Consider the following 6,615-nt stretch of genomic DNA (forward strand, 5'->3'; position numbering starts at 1 on the left):
TTGTTGTTTGGCGGGTCCGGGCTGGGGATTCGAACCCGCCACCTTAGGTGTACGTGGCTGGCGCCTTAGCCCGTTGAGCTATAGGTGCCGAGCCCTGTCTCCCATTCTTAACTGTTTTGTAAATTTAGCTTCCACCCTAAAGATGCCTATCCTGAGTAGTTTAGGGGGATTGATTTTGGAGATTAACTTTTTTTTTTTCTTTTTGAAACAGAGTCTCACTTTGTCACCTTTGGTAGAGTGCCATGGCATCATAGCTCACAGCAGTCTCAAACTCTTGGGCTCAAGTGATCCTCTTGCCTCAGCCTCCCAAGCAGCTGGGACTACAGGCACCACCACAAGGCCCAGCTATTTTTAGAGATACTCAGGCTGCTCTCGAACATGTTAGCTCAGGGAATCCACCTGCTTTGGCCTCCCAGAGTGGTAAGATCACAGGCGTGAGTCACCGGGCCTGGCCCTGGATATTAGCTTTTGAAGTGGAATGTTATAAGAGGTCACTGAGTTATGCTAAGGATTAATGTGATCTTTGCTTTGAACTATGGAAATTAAGAAAGAATACCACATTGGAAAAGGGGTAGCTTTGGGTATATAAGAAGTAAAAATTTAAGTAAGGACTAGTGAGCCATTTTAGCCACCCCTCTACTGTTAAGTTTTGTCTTAACTTTTGCAGAGATGTTTTCTGTCTATCAATAAGCTGTGCATACTTTAATGTGGCATGTACTCTTTATTTCATCCTGGTTTTTCTCTCTGCTCAGAAGGGGTGTGTCAACAGAAAGTATCTGGCCAAGGCAGGTGGATTGCTTGAGCTCAGGAGTTAGAGACCAGCCTGAGCAAGAGCGAGACCTCGTCTCTAAAAAATGAAAATAATAAAAAAATAATAATAATAGCTGGGTGTTGTGGCAGGTGCCTGTAGTTCCAGTTACTCCAGAGGCAAGAGGATCACTTGAGCCCAAGAGTTTGAGGTTGCTGTGAGCTATGATGCCATTGCATGCTACCAAAGGTGACAGAATGAGACTCTGTCTCAAAAAAATAAAAATTATTTGTCTGACCACCCAAGATCCCTCTATTTAAAGCTCCAGCATGCTTTCGCTACCATCAGACCAAGCAAAACTTTTAAGACAGAACAAGCGAGCTGGGCATTGTGGCAGGTACCTGTCCCAGCTACTCAGGGTGGCTGAGGCAAGGGGAACTCTTGAGCCCAACAATTTGAGGTTATACTGAGCTATGATGCCAGAGCACTCTACCCAGGGTGACCGAATGAGACTCGAAAAATAAATTAATTAATTAAATAAAAGTAAGGCAGAACAAGCTAAAAACATATTGGAAATAAAATGATTTACCTTTAGAAAACCAAGTGTTACAGTCTCAACGGCCCTTGGGGTGTGTTCACAATTGCAGCATTTTATAAGCCAAGGTGGGGGGTCAAGGTAGGAGAATCAGGGTAGAGAATCAAGGCAGGAGGATTGCTTGAGTCCAGGAGTTTGAGACTAGGCTGGGCAAGATAGCAAGACCTCTGTCTCTAGGAAAAACAGAAAAATTAGCCAGGATGGTGGCACACACCTACAGTCCTAGCTACTTGAGAAGCTGAGGCAGGAGGATCTCTGGAGCCTAGAAGATTGAGGCTGCAGTGTGAGCAATGATCGTGCCACTACACTCTACTACAGAGTGACAGAGCAAGACCCCATTCCTAAAAAGAAAGAGAAAGAAAATCTGTTTTCATCAAAAGTTTTGATTTACTGAGTTTGTGAGTACTGTTTTAAGTGCTTTGGATGATTTGCTTTGTTAGATGTAAGCAGCGCTGTATTGACACACGTAGCATTTGCCAATTTCCATTGTATAAATATTCCCGTCAATTTCCTGTTACTTTCAGTGATGTCACTGAGGTTGAAGTTGGGTAGAGATGTTCTCAATCAGCTTTCTACAGCCTATGCAAGCTGGTTCCAACACACACTGCCTGTAAGTCTTCTTGATGTAGATCTCATGTTGTGTTCAGAATGACTAGGGTAATATAAACCTATGAATTTAAACTTAATTGTATTAAAATGTTAGAAGAATTTGGTATTTTTAGATTTAATCTGATGTTAATCAAGTAACAAATGATTTTAAATGAAAATTTTTTAAATAAAAAAGATTTATAGTTAATAAAATAACAAAATTTATATATTAAGCTAATAAGCTTGCGACAATAAAGGGTGTGAAAGTAATAACTTTCCATTTTTTTATTTTATTTTTTTGAGACAGAGTCTCACTATGTCGCCCTTGGTAGAGTACCATGGCGTCACAGCTCACAGCAACCTCTAATTCTTTGGGCTTAAGCGATTCTCTTGCCTCAGCCTCCCAAGTAGCTGGAACTACAGGTGCCTGCCACATCGCCCAGCTATTGTTTGGTTGTAGTTGTTATTGTTGTTTGGCAGGTCCCGGCTGGATTCGATCCTGCCAGCTCTGATGTATGTGGCTGGTGCCCTAGCTGCTGAGCCCATGGTGCCAAGCCCATGGAAAGTAACAACTTTAAATGGTGATTTAAACACATGTAACAATTTTTTTTTTTAATCTTCTCGAGCACAACAGTCTCCCTCAACATTAAAAAAAACAAATAAAATAAAAAATCAAATGACAATGGCTGGGGACTGTGAATGGAAATCTCAGGTTATCTTGCTTCCTCTTTTTAATTTGTCATTCTGAATCCATTACCTTTAAGGCCAACTTATTAACTAGCTAATCTGATCAATTAACTTATGCAAAAAGGAGAAAGAATAAGATATGACAGGGGCAACTTAGTTATGATTTGACGTTCGTTATACTTAAATGACTCAGCAGGCAAATTTTAAGCCAGACAGGAAAGGCAGAATCTGCATCAGCAAATTCTTGGGGCTGTTGCAGGCAGTTGAGGTATTAGGCCACGTTCCAAAGTCACTGTTTAGTTTCTAACTGTGATGATAAGACTTGGTTACATTGGCAATTTCAAAGTCACCAATGATCACAGAAAGCTGGGAAAACTGTGAACCTGACGGGCAGGTTAAACAAGTGTGGAGTGATCACTTTCAGTCTTCCCTCTCCTCCTCAGGAAACACATTTCCAAAGTAAGCTTGGGAGGTGCTCCCAGTCTTGATGTGTAGCTCAGAGATTTAGAAAAATGGGAGAATAATCTGCTCCCATTCCATCAGTTTGTCATCATTGTACTGATGACCTCAACTGGCAGGATCAACAGGAAGCAAGATGAAAACCCAGGAGAAAAAGTCCTGAGACTTCTTTTGTAGAAATAACATAAATACATACAAATAAAACATCTCAATGGGGGAAAGAAGTATACCCAGGAGGATTCTGAACTCTAGTCTTTTCTACTCCTCTACTCCCACCTTGGTCTTCCCACCGGTAGAGCAGCAACATAGCCTCTGCTACTCGGGTGGCCAGAGCCTGGTGCTACTGGGTGCAACTGCAGGCAAGGTTGCCCCAGTCTCCCCACCTTCCCTGGGAATACCATGGATCAGAACCCGACAGAATTGTTTTAGTTTTCATCTTAATCTCCGAACCTCTTAAACTGTAGGAAACCTTTGCTCAGAAACAGCCACATCACTCCTACTAGCATCTTGGACCTTGAGACCTGGATGATGTTCAGATCTCATATCACCAACCAATTACGTATTCAAATCTTTCCAATCTGGCATCCCACACCCGTAAGGTAGCTCAAACGCATCTTGACTCCTAGCCAAGTGATGCTCCCTGTAACGTCCTCTCTGACAGAGACTAAGGTTCATGTTATGTTACACATCCAAACATGATAAAAAGTATGACTCATCCCTATACTGGTTAATAAGTACCCACCACTGAAGGAGAGAGAGAAGGAGAGATAAAAGGCAAGGTTAAGGAATTAGAATGGCGTAGCACTACAAAGAAATATGGCTGAGCATTCTCCATTTCTATACTCCATTCTTTACTCTATGGAACTTTCCTGAAATAGGTCTAGGAATTTAATCCTTTCATTAGAAATACCTTATATGTTTTTCATAAATCACAGCAACTCGAAATCATAAGAAATCTTAGGGCCCAGTGCGGTGGCTCACGCCTAGCACTCTGGGAGGCTGAGACAGGAGGATCCCTTGAGCTCAGGAGTTGAGACCAGTCTGAGCAAGAGTGAGAACTCATTCTTGAAAAAATAGAAAAACTAGCTGGGCATTGTAGTGGGCGCCTGTAGTCCCAGCTACTTGGGAGGCTTAGGCAAGAGGATCACTTGAGCCCAAGAGTTTGAGGTTGCTGTGAGCTATGATGCCATGGCACTCTACCCAGAGTTACAGAGTGAGACTGTCTCAAAAAAAAAAAAAAAAAGACAAAGAAAAAGAAAGAAAGAAATCTTAGATCTCACATAGGTAATTTTTTTATAGAACAGGAATCATATCTACAATATATCTGTCTGCCATAGATGATCATCTAATGGCTCTCTGTATGGTGGTCTATTCAACTGTTGATCACCTTCCACTCTAAGAAATCTGTCTCTTATTAGATGAAGAGTAGTTGAACACACCCTTATGTGCTGCCCTTCAGGGGCAGCCCTGACAGCACCCTCCAGGGATGGGCCCTACAATCATCAGTTTAATCAGAAAGATCTTGGAGTAACTCCAAGAGGATTCAAGCAGGGTTAAATAGACAAGATGGAGTCAAATCTAAGGGAATATGACTATGAGAAACACAAAGATATGAGTTGATAATAATGGGTATGGGTAAAATTTATAGAGTACTAGTATAGAGTATAGATCAGATATTAGGCCATTTAAATGCTTTATATTTATGAGTCATTTCTCACAACAATCTCGCAAAGAATATTGTTCTCATTGTACAGTTGTATATGCACACACACATATACACACACAGAATAACTAGTCCAAGGTCATACACTAGTAAGTGAAAGAGCTACAACTTGAACCCAAGACCTTTGGTTCCAAAGCCTGAATCCTTAACTGCTATACCAGATCACCTTACTACCTGTAACTGAGAATGCCTACCATGCCAGGTATGGGTGAATCATTTAATCTTCATAACAATCCTACAAAACATAATCCTATAATCCTATTAGCTAAGTAACTTACCCAAGGTCACATAACTAGTGAGTAGTACTTAAGTCAGGATTCAAACCCAGCTATCCTGTCTTTAGATCTGATGTCTTTCCCCGCTTGGTAGTATACTCTAGGTAGGTGGCAAGAGAGTCTTATACAGAGTTCTGTCATATGCAAAAAAAACCTTCTGAGGAGGATGGGTGCCAGCTGGTAAAATTAGGAGCTGATGGGCTGTCCAGGTTACCCAGGGGATTCCCAACCCAGTCTCTCTTGCTGAGGATGTAGAGAAGACATGATCTCTGTGATCTCCAAACAGTAGGACCAGCTATGGTGGCTCACACCTGTAATCCTAGCATTCTAGGAGCCTGAGGTGGATGGATTGCTTGAGCTCATGGGTTCCGACCAGCCTGAGCAAGAGCAAGACTCATCTCTACTAAAAATAGAAAAAACTAACTGGGCCCTGTGGTACAGCCAGTAGACCCAGCTACTTGGGAGATTGAGGCAGAAGGATCACTTGAGCCCAGGAGTTTGAGGTTGCTGTGAGCTATGATGATGCCACTGTAATGGTGGTCACTGTTATCTAAAATAGCCATTACATGCAGGGTGCTACTGCACAGGCCCTGGCAGGACCAGATGGGCCCATGTGCCACCATCTAGAGTTGTTTATTCATATCCAAGGCCTTCTGTCATAAAGTTAGGAAACTGGACACTCCAAGGACCCTAGTGCCAAGGACCCAATGCAGGAAGTGCACTGAGTAATGCACTTAGTAAAGTAGCCACTAACTACAAATTTAGTCTAGAGTAGGAATGCTTTGAAGATAAAACCACTTTAAGATGGGGGATATTGTGTAATCTTGTAACCTATGAAGGGGAATCTGTTTAACATAGACTATGATGATTAATAACATCTTACTTTTACCGTGAGAGTATAAAAATAACAAAGGGAAACAGGACAGCAGAGCAGGTCTTTGAAGAAATATATTGCTCTTTGGGCTTGGGACGATTTGTGGCGACATGGCTAAACGTACGAAGAAGGTCGGGATCGTCAGTAAATACGGAACCCGCTATGGTGCCTCCCTCCAGAAAATGGTGAAGAAGATTGAAATCAGCCAGCACGCCAAGTACACTTGCTCCTTCTGTGGCAAAACCAAGATGAAGAGATGAGCGGTGGGGATCTGTGGTTCCTGCATGAAAACAGTAGCTGGTGGTGCCTGGACCTACAGCACCACTTCTGCTGTTACAGTAAAGTCTGCGATTAGAAGACTGAAGGAACTGAAAGACCAATAGGAGCTGTACCTTTTCAGACAACATAAGCCACTAATAAATGGGTTAATTTATGTAAAAAAAAAAAAAGAAAGAAATATATTCACTGCTCTCCAGAATTATTGACTTTTCTGTACAATAAAGTGAAACTGCTGATCTCTCGTCTGCTTCTCCATTCATTGGCTTGGTGACAGGCAGACCAACTTATTAGTCTGGCAACAATGATCTACCCAGGGCAACAGCGTGAGGCTCTGTCTCAAAAATGTTTGTTGGGGAAATTTAAAAAAAAAATTTTTTTTTTTTTTTT

General features: G+C 41.9%; 1 pseudogene; it reads left to right on the plus strand.

Annotated features, from left to right (window-relative positions):
* Nucleotides 1-6,059: 6,059 nt before the first annotated feature.
* On the plus strand, nucleotides 6,060-6,398 carry LOC111728671 (annotated as a pseudogene).
* The last annotated feature ends 217 nt before the right edge of the window (nucleotides 6,399-6,615 follow it).

Source organism: Otolemur garnettii, unplaced genomic scaffold, assembly GCF_000181295.1.
Source record: "Otolemur garnettii isolate 467f Iridium unplaced genomic scaffold, OtoGar3 scaffold00178, whole genome shotgun sequence".
Classification (NCBI taxonomy): domain Eukaryota; kingdom Metazoa; phylum Chordata; class Mammalia; order Primates; family Galagidae; genus Otolemur; species Otolemur garnettii.